Genomic DNA, 17,175 nt, shown 5'->3' on the forward strand with positions numbered 1-17,175 from the left:
CTCGGCAGGGTCCCGATGTTCCCCCTCCGGCTACAAAGGCCGGGGGCTGCGGCCCCTCCCGGCGCTGCCCCCGCTCTGCCCGGCTGCGCTCCCCTCCTCCCGCGGCCTGGGAGGCTCCGGGGCCCGGGGCTCTGCGATTTCGGGGCCTGAAGTGCTGGTGTAGGATTTGCCACCTTTAAAAACAGCTTTTACTCATCTTTTTAACTCTTTTTTTTTTTTCCTCCTCAGTTTACATGAAGCCCGTTGGGTATTTTTGTTCCCTGTTGGAAAGTTAGAAGTATTTATAAGTCTAATTAGAGGCATTTATAAGAGTGATTAGTGTGAAGCATCAGCTGCTGGCGGCATTCTGTGTGTCTCTGTGTATGTGTGTGTTCACACATGGATGCAACACTGCAGTTTACAATTTGTTTCTGTGCCTGAAAGCTGTGAAATGCCCTTAATTCCCCCGGCAGCGATGGCAACAGTGGGCACTGGCTGGCTCGGCCCAGTGCCTCAGCCCCACACAGGATCACATCCCTGGGGAGGAGTTGCATCTCCCTATCTTTGTCCACTGATGTAGGAACAAGCGCCTCAGCAAAACAAGAAAATTAAATGTACAAAATTAAAAATAAAAGAGAAAAAATAAAGGATGAAAAAGCATGTATGTGTTGAAAGCTGCTGTTAGACCCACAGGACGGAGACCAACATGGCCCCACTCCTGCCTGCCCACGACTGCCTTGCAATCACTCACCTCACAAGTGCAACGTTGTCTTTCTCTCTTTTTCCTTTGCTGCTGGATATTACCTCTGCTTCACCCTCCCTGGACCTGGGTTTCCAGCACAGCCGCAGATGGCTCTTGGGGCAGAGGCTCCCACACAATCTGCTTTGGGGAGCAAAACCATCAGGAAGCGAGCGCCAACTCCAGCGGGGGCTGTGGGGCTGCCCTGGCGTGCGGGGAGCCGGAGAGCAGCCAGGCCACAGAGTGCCCACCGCAGCGCTGAGCCCGGGGCCTGTCCCTGCCAGGGGGCACTGGGATTCTCCTCTGGGCACCAGGCCTGTCCCTGCCAGGGGGCACTGGGATTCTCCTCTGGGGTCACCCGGCCTGTCCCTGCCAGGGGGCACCGGGATTTTCCTCTGGGCACCAGGCCTGTCCCTGCCAGGGGGCATGAGTATTCTCCTCCAGGCACCAGGAGTGCCCCTGCCAGGGGGCACAGGGATTCTCCTCTGGGGCCACTTGGCCTGTCCCTGCCAGGGGGACACAGAGATTCTCTTCCAGGTCCCGGGCACCGGGTATGACTGGTGGAAAGAGGGTGCCTGGTGCAGCACAGGCTGCATCCAAAACATCCGTCCTGCAGACCTCGGTGTTCCCAGCCTAGAGCCGCTGCCCTGAGCCTGGGGCAGCCCCACAGGTTGCTCTGGATGCAGCGAGCACCCCCCAAACTCCTCATCCTGCTGAGAGCATCCCAGGAACCGCAGCCCAACCTCCAGCCCCTGTGCTGGGCTCCAGCTGCCACAATCCGAGGCAGCTTTAAGCCCTGAGGTCCTGCTCAGGCACAGGACAGAGCACTGTCCCTCTCCCGGGACTCCTGGGACAAGTGTCAGTGTCCCTGTGTCTCCCCCGGCCCAGGACAGCCCCGCAGGTGCTGTGTCAGCGCTGCTGCTGCAGAAACATCTTGAGGTAGAGCTGCTTGAAACGTCTTGAGGCAGCTCCCACGAGTTCAGGCCCTCCTCGACCACGGATTTCTTTTTTCTAGCCATCATGTAAACAGAATTAAAAGGTCAGTGCTGCCCCCACACGCTTACAAAAGCTTTTGGTTGGAATGGCTTGAGAAAGATAGGGAGATATGTAGGGAGCACTTTAATAATGTATTTGTTTTGCATACCTGTGGTCTGTTTCCCTGTCACAAAACAAACAAACAAATAAAAGCTCTTCCTTGATTTCTGCTTTCAAAAACTTATGTGAAAAATATCTTCAGATTTATCCACATCAATTTCAGAGCTAGTTTGGAGCATTTTCTGCAAAAACAGTCTGTAGTACAGCTCCACTGACACATAGGGATGGTTTAACCTGACTTTTTAGTGTTTCTTTTTGGGGAGACATAAATAAACTGATGGTCCCCAAAATCACCTAAAAAAAAATCTTTTTTTTCACTTAGTCTGCCTTGGTCTAGTCCATGCTGCTCCATAATCCACGTAGTGATTATCCTGAGGGCAGACAGAAATTGCTGTTTCATTTTTCCTATGTCCATGTCTGTACAGCTACAGAAAGTCCCATACAAACCGAAGGTGAAACACAAAAGAGAGGAGTTACAATGAACTCACTTTACTCCAAGTAGTAGCAAGTGGCCATGTGAAGGGATGTACAAAAAAACCCAAGCTATTTTTCTGTCTCTGGTCTTTTCAGTAACAGGGAGGTTAAGGTATCCCTCCTGGCAGGGGGTGAGACTCAAATGTCACACTGAAGAATGACGTTGTGTGTGTCCCTTTAAAAACTTTGAATAGAAACTAGTTTAAATTTGAATCTAAAAAGATAAAGTGAGCTGGGTTCAACCTGGAACTGGCTAAAATGTTCCATGCTGCATGTTCATGAGGAAAAAAAAAAAAAAAAGCCACTTTTTTTTTTTAGTTCAAACATTGCTTTTGAAAATTTTCAGTGGCAAAACATTAAAACACTGCTTTATTTTATGACAACAGACAGTTTCTTTCACTTCAGAGTTACAGCAAGAGCCAGATCCTGCAACGGGGTGGAGTTTCAGCTTGGAAATCCCCTGGATTTCTGGCTCAATTTGTCCTTGTGCACAAAAACCAGGCACCACAGCCAATAAATTTGTTTCAAACAAGTGATGTGTACCCAAGCCCACCCTAGGCGTGTGGGCAGGAAGGAGCAGGCAGGATGTGGGCTGCTGCAGGGCAGCACTGCCCCTCCAGTCTCCATGGCAATGAGGGTCTCACCAGCTGGGTCAGCCCAGCAGCCCTGGGGGTGTCCTGGGCTCTCCATGGGCTGCAGCAGGTGGCAGCCCCAGCCAGGTCCCTGCTGAGCTGGCAGAAAGCCATTCCCTGTTCTGTGGGACAGAGGGAACCACAGGAAGGTGCTGGGAGGGACAGGGAGCTGCAGGTCCAGTTCTGTGTAGATGTTTTTCTGCAGTCCACACAGGAAAGCTTGCCACAATAAATTTCATTCAGTCTTCATTTCAGTCTTTGGCAGAAACTCATTTGAACACATCTACTAAACAAATCTCTCCTCTTGCCCAGGCTTCTTTCAGCTTTAACTGTCCTGAATATGAAATCTCCCAACTTGGAACAGAGGTACTTCAGGGCTTCCACAGAAAAACAAAAAAACCCAAATCATTGAATTCAGACAGTACCAAGACCAGAGGTGGGGTTATAGAACAGATTGACTTGGATGGAGTAACAATAAAACTTATGATCCTGCTTTCCTAATTAGCCTGGCTACACGGGTACCAAAATCAGAGCTGGAAACATGCAAAGGTCATGAAACCACACAAAAAATAATACAAAAGTACTTTAATGTTGTCTGATTAGAAATTCCATTTTCAGAAAAGTAACAAATACAAATGGCAATATTACTCTGTAAACATCTTCTCTCAGATCCTTTGAAACCTGCATGCAGATTTTAAAATACATTTTCACAAAGAAAACAGTGTAGAAAAAGAACAAAGAATTACAACACATTTGAGAGGAGTCCTGAAATTAATTTCAAAAGGACATGATTTTAGCATAAAAATACATTTGGAGGAAGAGCATCTTTTGTTTGTTTAGCAATCCTCAAATTTTTCCAGCAGGAAATCTGGATGGGCACACTGTGTATCATCCCTCGTTATTTTCAATCAGGTAAAAGACATGAAGTTACTTTGGCATTGTTATAAACAGAGGTAGTTCTGAGAAAGGTATATTGAATGCCAGAAGGAAAACGAGCAGGAAGATGTAAGATGGAGCCTGATCCTGCTAACCCCTGCTCCTCCAAACAATCCTCTTTCTTTTCTACTTACTGTGCAGTGTAAGAACTTCAGGATTAAGTCAGGTCTTAGAACCATAATTCCATTTATTTGTAGAGGCAAACATGCCTTTCGCTTAACATAAATGTTTTTATTTAAAAGGAGGTTGTCAATTTGAAAGCGTTTTAAATTCACGTTTAGGAGAGGCTTTGTGCAGTTTCACACGGGCCGGGGTATGGGCTGGATCTCGGGAGTGGGAGCTGCCCTCCGCAGTGAGCAAACACTGTGTGTGGATGCACGGCACAGAACGGGTTAACCCTGCAGAGCCCCCGGGGGTGCCCAGCACCCGCAGAGCCCCAGGACCAGCGCTGCTCCGTCCCGCCACCCCGGCCGGCCCCACGCTGCCCCTCCGCCGCCAACATCGCTGCTCCGAGTCAGCGGTGGGGACAGAGCTCCGGCAATTCCAGCGTCACATCCCTGCGGGCAGCGCCTTGTGCTGGGGTGGGGACCAGCAGCTCTGGGAACAAACATCAGACCCCACTCCGAAACAGAGGGACAGGAACTGAAATTGGCATTGTCGCCATCACTGAACTCCTCCTGAGAGCCGTGTGCCAGCAGTGGTACCAGGATGCACAGGGATGTGCACACAGATGCTCACAATTTGTTGTTTCAATTTATAGCTTTTTTTCCTCTTGAAGTATCTCCTGTAAATAAAGAAGACAGAACAAAATGTGATTTAATACTCACAACATTTTTCAAACACTATTACACAAGTAACCAGCAAAAAAACCCCAAAAATGTTGCAGCAACCTTCAACCCCTTTCTCACATGTATTAGCAAACAGCTAATTCTGGTTTGTTGCCTGCAAACCTCAGGTCTGAGTTTTGTTGCATTTTTAAAGCCTGCATCAGAAGCTTAACCAGAAACAGTCAAATCATCCTTTTCGAGGCATTCTTAGTTAAATAGCATCATATGTAGTCCCTGCAAAGCACTAAAAATATTCAGCTGTGGTTAGGTTTTTTCTGTTTATACATTTCATCCAGCTCAGGAGTGCTGCAAAAAAAGTCAGCAGTTGTCATCCTCTTTTTCAAATAATATAGTTTCTAAAGGGAGAGTTTTTATAATAGTTTGGATTCAGCTAATGGATAAATATCATAGATTACTTTGTTTTTCAAAGGCGACTAGGCTGAGACATTAAATAACCAAAAATAAGTCATTTTTACCCCCATCCTCTTGGACATTGTCTCTTAAAGAGCACTAGGGCATATTTTTTCTCAGTTCAATATGAATCCACTCATTACCCCAATTTCAATTGGCTAGGCATGAAAATCTCAGGACTTAGTCAGGTTTTTTCAGTGTCTCAAGTGTAAGAAGAGAGTCACGTTACTCATGTTTACCTCTGCCAAACAGCAGCTGGAATATAGTCCCTCCAGGCAGAACACTGTGAGCATATTAAAGTACTAAATGATTCCCAGGAAATTCATAAAATGTCCTTTTCTAATGGCTCAAGGTATTTTTATGGAGGCAGATTATTTACTATTTTTAGCTTTTCCCAGTGTCTAGCTTGTCTAATTGCTCCTTGTGCAAGTGCTCTGGCCCGGGGCTATTTTTCAGCTCTAATTGCAAAAGAAAGGATTACATGGCTTTGCTTGTGCTGGGGATGGGGCTCAAACCCTCCCAAAAAAAAAACAACAAAAAACCAAAAACCAAACCCTCCACCCCCTGATTTCATAGCTACCCAGAACATTCACTCAATTTGCTGGTCTCATCTATAACCTCAAACCTGCTGACAACAGGACCACAGGTAGGTACCTGCTGTGTGCTGTCAGGGAGCAGGGCAGTCTGACCAGTGCTGGAGTTTTCCAATTGATGGTTCTCTCATCTACTTACACAGTGCAGCAATTACCAGAGGTGTTACCTTTGCAATTTTCTTTGAAAAGTCATGGAGAGATTCCCATAAAATGCCCCTTGTTGCAATTCTAGTTGAAAATCCTGGAAACAGCATAGAGAAGTCGGGCTCTATGCTGGGAATGGGCAGTGAGCAGCCAATTTTGGTTATAAACTCACCTACCTACCTAAACCTGGGGAAGGAAAACCAAAATGTCAAGTTATTTTGACTTTGTTCAAAATGCCAGAATGCCACAATGAGAACTACCTAAGCTGTACTACCTGAGGTTTCAGAAGATAAAAAACCTATTTTATGCCCAGGTTTAGTTAACAGTGTTTTGTGGATGCTCTTCAGGGTGTTTTCATCTCAGCTCACTGGGTAACTTTACCAAGCAGCAGTCTAGCAGAAGCCCCTCTCATTTCAGAGCTTAAAACTCACAGCACAGCTCCTCCCAGAGAGGAGGGAGATGGATCTTCTCCAGGAGAGTGGAAAACCTCAAATCTGCGATTTTGCCTTGTCTACAATAAAGAGTGTTTGCATTTTGGCCCAAGCCTGAATTTGCCATTAAAGTAGCCCTTGTCTATAGAAATGTTAGGAGACAGCACAGGCACCATCACAGCCTGGTACATCCCTGGAAAAAGCAGTCACTGTCATCTCCTGTGAGGGTACAGCACTCCTCCAGAGCAGCAGCTATCTGAAAATAAGTTCATTTTCCTGTGATGATACAAACATCAGCACAAAGGCCTGGTCTATGAGAGCAGTTGTGCAACACTCAATAATTTCACATCCTGGTCTGAAATGTTGGAAGGCAGTTGGAAGGTCCAAGGCTGAGATCCAAAAGCACCAACGTATTCACAGCTATGCAAATATTAGGCACTAGTGATGTCTCAACACCTGCAACATCTTACATTATACTTAGCAGACTCCACTTAAATTCACCTGCCTACAAGCTGTAAAGATTTACCAGAACTTGTGGAAAAAAACTAGAACAGATAAGGCCAAATAATTTTTCAGCTATTAATCATTTGAGGTTTGTTTGAAGATTTTACCTCTTGGGAGATAGAGGTTCCTAAATATTCCAGTGTGCTCTAAATCAGTAACACATCTGAGACAGTCTGTTCTCCTGCATGCCCTGATAGCCCTGGGTTTGCTCCCTGCCTCCTGCTTGCTCTGCAGCCCATGTGATGCTTTGTTTACCCACTGCACAAGCAGATCCATGCACCAGCCATTCCCAGCAGAATGATTGGGAGTCCACGGCTTTCTTATGCCTCAGTCTGCAAACACTGGGCACTGGTGTTTTCCCCTCCTTCCCACTCAGCTCCCCTCTGTGTTTTGGGTTCAAAGTGAAACTATCCCAGACTCGGGGACCCCGAGAGAGCAGGACTTGGGAAACTCCAGGAGAGACACTGAGGGCACGAGCGTATTATCAGAAAGAATTTGAGTGCTCCCAGCAGCCCAGCAGCAAATTAGAAAGTTTTGGCTCCCAAGAATGAGTTGTGTTGTTTGTTCCTGCACACTGCAGCTGCTCGTCCCTCTCCCTCCCCACCCCCCTCCTTTGGGTGGTTTATTACACACAAGCTACTAATGAATGGGAGCCGCTGTTTTACAGTACACCACACTTACAGGACTTATCTCTAGGCCTACCACAGATTTGACTGATCAACAGCAGGGCACCACCATCATAATTCTTCCTAGAAACAGGAGGATAAAAAGGGGTTTGTTGGAGGTTGGCTGTGTCTGCAGAGAATCCTGCCTGCAGGGCCTGCTGATGCCATCACTTGCTGCTATGGTCTTTGGCCTAATAAGGTACAGAAACAAAGATTGTTCACTTGTTCAAGAATACTAAAGTACCCAAGTGACGGAAAGTGGAGGCAGCAGGGCACACATCCAAGTGGGATTAAGGCCACAAGTGCAACGTTACAGGGCTGACTGGGTGGCAGAGGGAATATCTGCCTCTGAAGAAAAAAAAAAATCCAGTTCAAACATAATTTATAACATGTCACTCACAGTCAGAGGTGGCTGTCATTAAGAGTTAAATGCTGCATTGTGTTCAACTTATTCCGATAAGAATTCTCTAAGCTGCTTATATGTTATCATAACTCATGAATAAGTGGAGCGTGGGCTGGGGAGGGGGGAGAGGCTCTCTGGGGCAGGATGGGACCCAGACTGGGAGGCAGAAACCATGGAACAGAGCTGGGTTGCTGGGTCCTCAGTGTGGTGTACCCCCAGTCTGCACATTCCAAGGACTCCACAGTGAGTCAGAGTCTGCCAAGCCCATGGGATTTGTCAAGGCCCAGGCTCTACTTGGACACATCCACCTTCTTTGCTTTTATGCACTTCTCCAGTTAGGGAGCCAGGCAGTAACACCGAGAGGATCTAAAATGCAGCATTCAGGTTCAGCTGGTCTACACAGCAAGGCTCTATGATGGTTTAAGAGCTGGAGGTGAAGGAAAAAAAAAAAGGGCAACGTTATAGCCAAGTATAAAATCCCTAAGTTAATACTGCTTACTGGAAATGGAACTGGGAACCCAACAGAAGAGCAGCAAAGCAGCTTCTTTAGGGACAATATTAAATTCCTCTGACTGACTTGGCAGTTTGGAAGCAGCAGGATTGTTTTCTCTAGCTTAAGGAAACCCAGCAACAGACCCCACTGAAGTTCAAGCAGCTAGATCAGGCCCAATACCACTAAACTTTCCAGGCTTATGAGGGAAATCTTTCCCTGCAACATTTGTCCTGCTTCATTTTGGGTGTAGAGAGAAAAACCTGTGTGGAATAAGAGTTAGAATCATAGGAGCCCACTCATTTTCACAGAATTAATCATAGGAGCCTGCTCATTTGCACAGCTCACTTAGTGCAAATAGCCACTGCAATTCCCAGTTAGAAGCATTTCTCTGGTGCAGCTCATTCAGAAAGCAGCAGTTTGTTTACTCACTGGCTTGGGCTACCTGGATCACATTACACCTGCTGGGGCTGCTGGTAATGTGGGAGGTTGATTTTAAACTGGCACTGTTGCTTTTATAAAGCCTTTAATGTCATAGGCTCTGGCTGTGTTCAGGATCTCACCCATGAAGCCAAGGCTTAAGGGACTTTGGGCTGAGACATCCCAGTCCTATATTCCCCTGTCACTCAAGTCAGCAACCACAACTTTGCTGCGGTAGGTGTGGGACAAATATTTCAGTCCCTGACCTGTGTCTGGTCTGATTAAAGACCCAGGGTTTGCCCACACCCCAGAAACACTGCAGCAAGTACCCAGTTTTCTGAGTACCAAGCTGAATACAAGGATCTGACCTGCTGCCTCAATGCTGTCCTCACCTGTGTTGGAAAGCCAGAGGGCTGACCACAGTGAGCTCCAGGTACCCAGAGGTGGCTGCAGGACACTGCAGGTGCAGGGTGCATGGTGTGTGTGCAGCACAACAATGCATTCATGTTTATGGCCTCTACAGCTCTGAGGAGCTGATAACCACAGCCCTGCAGAGAGCAGACAGTTCCCTGCAGGCACCTCTCTCCAAGAGGGAACAGAAGATGACTCAGGAATCCCATCCACCCATTCCTCCCCCCAGCCTCTGGAGCTCACCCACGCACGGGAGCTGAACCCACGAGAACATTTTTGTGGGTGGGTGTCCCCAGGGGGCTGTGCTTGTCTGTTGTGCAGCTTTAGGAGTGTGCAAGTCCAAATCCATTTGTCTGGGTGCAAGTTACAGTAAACAATCAGTAGAACTTGTCAGAAGAAAAGTTAAAATAGATGTAACTGATGTGTGAAGGCGTGTTTTACCCAGCTCTAAATCCTGTTGGCTGTGTGAGTAGAGGCAGGTAGTAGATTAACTATGCAGCTCAGAGACCATTAAGGCTTGCAGAGGAACAATTAGTCCAGAATTTGCATTTTATGAAATAGAGCCTTTTATAAAACTTACAGCACAGCTAATGACAGAGCTTTCTTCAAATAAGTATTTCCTTCTGATCTTTGTCATGTGGGATTTGTAGCATCTTGCCAGGATATGAGAACCTAAAAATGTAAAAGGCAATATTACAGCAAAAATTGAACCCACTGGTTTAGCTTTTCCATCTGTGTGAAGTGTAAACAGAGAGAATAAATAAATAAATACTGAAAAATACATTTGTTTTAAATAAATGTGAACAAAGGGTTTGACACATTTGCAGTATGTAATGCTGGTTTTAAAACATGATTTCAACCACCTGACACATTCAATTAAATACAGAAAACTCTCCAGGTTGTATTTGCATTCTGGAAGAGCAACTACAAAAGAAAGTGTAAGAGCAGCAAATCATTCTGAAAATAAACTGATTTGAACAGAGAATGAGTTCTCCCTGAAAGGCTGCAGCACCACTGACTTTGTAGTATTACTTGAAAAAGCTGCAAGTATCTTATTTTTCCCCATAAAACAGATCCACTTTGGGAAGGGCAGACTGACAGTTTGATCTACCTTCCAGGAAACCATGAGAGAAAAAAAAATCACTTCTAGGAGCACAAATTTTCAGTAAGGCCTCTTTTTTTTCTCCAATATTCAGGGAAATTCCTAATGCAGTTCATAGTCTTTAATTAAAAAAAAAAAAAAACTAACTGCAGCAATAAATGATGGAAGAAAACCAAATCCCTTTTCCAAGCAGTGACACTGCCACTTTAATAGTTTCCCACTGTACTTGGGGTTAGTTGCCAGAGAAGCCTTGTTCAGCCTATTTGGGGGCCCCATGAAATGCTGCAAGCGTTACTGAAATGAGCACTTGTCTTTTGTTGAGCTGCATGCTAGCACCATACAGTGCTGAGCTGATAAATCCACTTTTTCTAACACAAGCATTTTTCAAACAAAACTACCATGAGACTGATGAGTAATGCCAGCTTGCCAAAAAAAAAAAAAAAAAAAAGACACACACCCCTCGCAGGCGCTGCTGACACTGACAGCTGTTAAATTCACATATTCACAAAATGAGATGGGTTACATAACTGGAAATTACAAGAGCGACTCACCAGCGAGAGGAACTGCAAAGCAAGGCATCACTGGGGCTTGGGAAGGAACAGATCCCACATTTCCATGTGCACTGTCCCACTGAGGGCTGGGATAAAGCTGTGCCTTGAGCACACAGAGGTTGTGGGCACTCCTCACCCTGCATCATCAGACTGTTTGTAGTTTGTTCAGCGCTGGGATTTTTTTTTCAGCAAAGTGAGGATGCATGTGGAAAAAGGATATATTAGTTCTGCTGTGTATGTTATAACACAAGGGTAGTTTAAAAGCCCAAATGTCACATTTTGCAAGGCATGATGCAAAAACTCTAAAAGGTTTATTGTCAAATCTTGAGCAGCTGAGAGGGCAGTGGAGAAAGTGAAGTGCTGGGTAGAGTTAGGTTTGACAAAACCTAGGTAGCTTTTAATTTGCATCAAATTTTTCAGATATATAAGCACTTTGCAAAGATGTTGTTTTTATCATTCTCATTGCATGGCCATAGAGCTGAGCTCTGGAGAAAGTCTGTAATCTTCCCATGCAGGACAGGAAGGCAATGACACCATGTCACCCCACCACCACGTCACCTGCCTTTATTTCAGTATCTGTTTCTAAATTGGTTTGAAAACTTTGACAAAAGGACCTGGTTCTGGAAGGCCACAGAGCAGATGATGGAGGAAAGGCACCATTAAGGGCTCCTGAGGAATGACAGGCTGTGGGGCTGGTGGAACAGCTCAGGAGAAGGAGCAGTGAGGGAAGATGGCAATGTCTGCACAAGCTGCCAGGCCCTCACGTGTTGCTGAGATTGCCAGAAATGAGGTTCTAAAGGGGGCTAATCTGGACATAAAACAAACCAGAAAACAATGGATGTCTTTATGAATAGCCATACTAAAAAAAAATCCAGTAATTAAACCACCATTAACATCAAGCTAAATTTTATACATTCAAAATTATCTATGCTTCAATTTTTTCTGCTCATGGCTGAATTCATTCTTCTTACATAGTAAGAGGGGTTTTGTTGTTGCAAAAAACACTCCTAAAAGCTTTTTTTTATAAGCAAGTTTATCAAACAAGAAATGAAGATAAAATGACAACTAAATGCATAAAGTTCCATGTACTTTATCATGTTATCTATAATAAACTAGGCTAATGCAAAATCAAGATGCACAGACAAATCAGGAGGAAAAAAAAAGAAACACAGAAATGAATGCTTGGAGAGTGATGTCACCTAAGCTGGTGTGTAGGTACAGTCTGCTGCGTAGGAGAGCAGTGAAAGCATAAACAGAATACTAGCTGTGCATTAAGGCACAAACAGAAATAGCTGGGAACAATGGCAAAGTCTGGTTGCTCTTGGGACCTTAATGTAAGGAAACATCCTTATAAAAGATGAGACAATAGCGGGTCTATAAATGACAGCACCGTAGGCAGGGAAGGATTAAGAACTTCCTATAGTTCCTAAAGTATCAACCTATATTGTAACCCTTCCACAAAGGCTGCCTTAAGTGCTTTCTCTGAATTAGTCCACCCAGAATAGGAAAAAGCATCAGAATTAGTTTGACTTTTCCTCTGGACACCAGCCACACACTCTCAAGGCAGAGAGGAAGAAGTAAAAGCAGACGGAAGCTCAGCACTTGTTTAGGACCTTTTGCCAGCTCACCTGTAAGTCCCAGTGCTCATTTGCCCTCCCGGCTTCCTCCAGAGCCCAGAGACCTCTGCCAGCCCTGATCCAGGCCATGGCAACGTGCTGCTCTCTAAAGCTGGGCTTCTCTGTCTCTGCAGAGCACTGGCAGTGCAGGCTTTGGACACAAGCAAACACAAACTAGGCTGAAGCTTCAGTGTCCATTTATCACTTTGATTTTCTTTGTTTCATTTTGAAGTGGGGATTTTGTGGTTTTGTTTGTTTGCATGAGTAATAAAAAACATTCATTTAACTGAGTATATGTTTAATTTGAAAACATTAACAAGATACCTCCCACCACCTCATGGCCCATGACCTGAGACATATTCCTGTACAGCAAACATCCTCTGAGCTTTCAGGTAGCAGATTACCCTCAGACCTCAGATTCTCTTGCAGACTGCCACATACTCCACTAATACAAATTTAAATTGAAGACCATGGGCATTACTATTTAATACAATTCCATTGTATTAAATAGTAATAGCCACAGCAAACTTTCAAAGGCCTCAGGGGTTATCAGTGTCCATAGGACAGGGGTGGGAACCACCACAGGCTTTGGTGGTTCTGCTGGTTTATCTCTTAACACAGCACCAAGACCATTCACATACATCCCTCTGGTGAAAGTCAAAGAGCCTGCACTTCAGTTTTCCAAAAGGTCAAATGAAGCTGTGTGAGCACTTCACTGCACTGATGGGGAAGAAGAATTGTCCACTGCAGCTGCTGCTAACAGGCACCTCTAGGCACTCCAAATGGGTGTGCATGAACCGAGCAATGTGAAGAGGTACAAAACATGCAAGACCAGGACCTTTTGTGAGTCACATTTGTAGATTTGCAGCTGATTATAAATTCAATGGGATCTACAGAAGTCAACGCTAAAGAATTTGAAGCAAGTTAAAGTTCCTGAGATCTCCTTGTTGTTGTCTCTGTCAACAATTCCTCATTGTTTAGAGCAAATCTGGGGCAATTCTGGTCCAAAAGTTCCAGTGGAATAGTTCCATCTATTTTCAGAAATGATCCCCTGTCAGTAGAACTTGGTCCTTGAGTGATGGCAATACAAAACAGATGTAAGTACATATTTTGAAAAAATGTTGAAAAATACACAGATGCTTTTGAAAATATTGAAGATTCACCATCCAGCTATTTACAGTCCTATTTTTAATTTTCTGAAAAACAAGCAAATATTCTGATTCTCACCAAGGGCTGTAACTTTCATCTTCCCAAGCTCAATCACAGAAGCCCTGAATCAACATGCTTCCTAATGGGAAAAAATTATTTTCAGCAGAGGTCTGTTAAAAATGACCACCAAAAGCCAAGTATTATTAGTATTCAGGATAGAATTAAATACCATGAATATCTGAATGTGCAGGTGCAGGCCTTAAATTATTTTATAGCAAAATTCAGCCCCGTTTCTTACTCCTGGTCTTCAAACCTGCTCCCACCAGAGCAGATTATGATGACTCTATAAAAGTCAGGACCTTGGCCAAAAATCCATGGATTGTGGGGCTCTTTCTGCAGAGTAAGGCGTTAGTGCAAGTAAAAGTTAGATATTCTTGCTGTTGCAACCTGTGGGACTTCTAAGCAGTGCAGTAATGTTCAGCACTGCCCAGATGCTCTTCCTGAACTGCATTTTATGGCCCTGTCTCTGCAGCTCCTCCAACCTCGGGGGAACTGCTCAGCTGGGAAGGGATTGGGAAGAAAAATGTCACAGCCAGGCCCTGCCAAGCACACGAAGTGTTTGGGCAAGGGTCTCACTGCACAATTTTTCTAAGACTGGGGACAAATATTAAAGCTATTTTCTTCCTTCAGAGAAGTTTTAAAGTCACTTAAAGTCTGATAGCACTTTCCAGCTGGAAACTGGACTTTGCTCCTCAGTGTAGTTCCACTTACTCATCTGACAGCTACCAATTACTCATGTGAGCAACGCACGAAGTTCTGTAGCAGGGGGATAAAACACGAGAGCCAATCCACTTGCTCAGAGGAGCAAGTTTCTAAATTCAATAACAAAATCAGAACTCTGCAACAGCCCCTCCCTCCTCCACATAGTTTGTTGCTTAAAATCTTAAAGGAAAAAAAATATCATGTTCTCTATGAATACCATCATAGCATGATCAATTTTTTTCCTACAAAAATGCATAATCAGTTTTGTAGCTTTTCTACTTGTACTGCAGACCAGTAAAGGAAAACTCTGTGAAACTCTCACACTTTCATTTCACAGTATTCTTAATGTTACCTAATTTCCCAGTTTAAAAATAGATTACAGGGATTAAGAGACTTTTGAATCTAAAAAGAATGCACATATTAGGGAAATTGCTACCTAAAGTAAATAGCCTACTTTAATAAGCAGTCTCCTAGTTTGTATGGTATTAAGGAAAAAAACACTTCACAGGCATCTAGTTAACTAACACATGTCAGCCAGCTTCATTTGCAAGTTCAAAATCCAGAGGTAGATAAAATATTAGTTTGGTTTGGAATATGCAAAATGCCAATTTTTCATGTATTAATGCACTGAAGCATTTGATACAATGTTATTATGGAAGGAAAAAATAGTTGCCAGAAGGGTTTATTTAAGGAATGGTTACTGCAAATAAAAACTTTCAACTAAAAAGGATTTTTTAAATTGTTTTTTAATATGCTTTTAATGACCTCTACTCCTCATACCTACCTCCTTGCTTCCCAAACTGTTTGTACTGTCCCCAATAACACTCAGTGGAAAGCTGTCGTTCCTGGCTAAATCCTTACTTAGGTTGGATGCTATGCCTCCGTTAGACAGGGTCACAAGGTCACAATCGATTTTGGAGGCCACCTGGAGAGTCCAGGCCGTGAACTGACTCAAAAAATTTATATCAGAGCTGGAATGGCCCACCTCCCAGGGCTCAGCCTGCGTTAACACCCCAACCGCAGGATGGAGCCTGCCAGGCCCGGCTCAGAGAGAGGCCAGAGTTGTTGACCCCGTTAGCTGACCTCTTCAAACTTCAGGAGAATTTTTCTGGCAGTTACCACGGTGACTGGGCACTCCAAGCTTATCCTTCTTACTGAAAAAAAAAAAAAAAAAAAAAAAAAAGACGAAAAATTAAGAAGAAAAAAAAACGTTAAAACCTACCTCATAGGGATGTCTGTCAGGAATCAAACACGTAAAAGTTTTAATTGTTTGCTTCTCTCTTGGGCTGCTCGGGCTCTAAGTGGTACATCCGATGGGAACATTGAGAAAACAGTTTGGCTGAAAGCATTTCAACTTGTGAAGAAATAATGCTCAGTGGATTTAACAAGAAGCATTTCTAGTATCTGCTGGTGATCACAAGTGACATGCTAAGAGGTTTATTGTGAAATAATGTTTATTTTTCTTTCTGTAGCTTTCTCCAAATTGCTACCATTTCTCACTGAATTGAAAAGAAGCTGAGACAAGGCTCAGGGAAAGGATTCTATGCTGCCTTCTGGGTTTTTTTTCCTTTTAAAAACTATCTACTGGGTGAAACATTAAGTATGCAGCAGTACCTTGCTTTGGTCTCTCAGAAGAGACTGCATAACCTATTTAATGTACCATGAAATATTATTTAAGAGGAAAAAGCAAAAAAAACCCCAAAAGTTGTCAGACATCGTTAGTGCTGGTTTTTTCAGGCACTTTGAACACTAATCACTTCACACCTAAAATTTAGCAGGTAAGCAAGGTCTAGTGATGCTGACAGAAAACACTTGAAACACATCAAGGGATCACAGAGTGTGCTAGGTAAACAAGAAAACAAAGTGCACCCTTCATTTCTGAAAAAAGAAGGGGAAAACTGGTGCTTTTTAATTTCAGAGCAATCACATATTACACACAAAGCTTTTATGTAAATTTTCCTCATGCTCCTCTACTTGAAATAGCATCTTGCAAAAGGGAGCAGTGAAGAGTACACTGCATTATAGCTGGAAAAATCCTACTTAAGGGCTCCTGATGGCAAACTGTCAATCAGTATTCCCCGCTTGTTATGAACTGCTCATTTCTGGAGTACAGCTAAACAGAGGTTTAATGATTGAAACTTTATGGCATTTTGTCTCACACATGGTTCTGAAGTATCTTCTGTTGTTTGAAGAGTTAAATATGGATATTCAAATTGCTGAGAGCCACTGCTCTGCTCCTCCTGGGCTTCTCCAGTGGCAGTGCTGAGATGGCAGAGGGACCGAGCTGCTGAGTCGCCTCTCAGGGGAGGACATCACACAGACCCTATGGACACAAAAATAAAGCAGGAGGTTTGGGTGTGCCAAGCAAAAAGCACAGAGCTGATCTTTTGCTCCAGGCTTACTTTTCATTTCTGCTGGAAGGATGAGAAAAAGGCAGTCCAGCGTATGTGTGTTAACTAACATTAAAAAAAGTGAATGAGGGCATGGTACAGGACCCTTTCTCCTTTCAAAACTGGTTCAATTGCTTTGAAATATCACATGCCTCAAGGCTAAATAGATACATACACTTAATAATATTATTTAGCAATAGTGAATTAAACATGAAAACAATTTAAATTAAAAACACTTAAAGATTGTTTCCCTGTTATTAAGGATGTGTTAGAAAAAGGCTAACCCTCTCATTAGGAGATGGATTTTTTCATTTGTGCTTTTGTTATGGCTATACAAGATGTTTTTATACTTTCTTTTATTCTCTGCATGAAATAATGTAAATTGAAACAATCAGGTGGCTGATCAATGGGCTAGTGGGAAGAAAAAAATGTTTGCTAGATTCTATTTCTT

General features: G+C 43.9%; 1 long non-coding RNA gene across 5 annotated transcripts in view; it reads right to left on the reverse strand.

Moving 5' to 3' along the window:
- Nucleotides 1-4,215: 4,215 nt before the first annotated feature.
- LOC128940678 (uncharacterized) overlaps nucleotides 4,216-17,175 on the reverse strand; it is a 257,964-nt gene continuing 245,004 nt past the window's right edge. For 3 of the 5 annotated variants that reach the window (XR_008483307.1, XR_008483308.1, XR_008483309.1), the window contains 4 exons: nucleotides 16,494-16,657; nucleotides 10,808-15,488; nucleotides 9,735-9,826; nucleotides 4,216-4,639 (listed from right to left, as the gene is read on the reverse strand). This is a non-coding gene — a long non-coding RNA (uncharacterized LOC128940678). The remainder of the gene's footprint in view (nucleotides 4,640-9,734; nucleotides 9,827-10,807; nucleotides 15,489-16,493; nucleotides 16,658-17,175) is intronic. The other 2 variants (XR_008483311.1, XR_008483310.1) reach the window with 2 other exon arrangements.

The sequence above is a fragment of the Melozone crissalis genome, unplaced genomic scaffold (assembly GCF_028551555.1).
Source record: "Melozone crissalis strain CALT ecotype California unplaced genomic scaffold, PUWL_Pcris_2 ptg000034l_1, whole genome shotgun sequence".
NCBI lineage: Eukaryota > Metazoa > Chordata > Aves > Passeriformes > Passerellidae > Melozone > Melozone crissalis.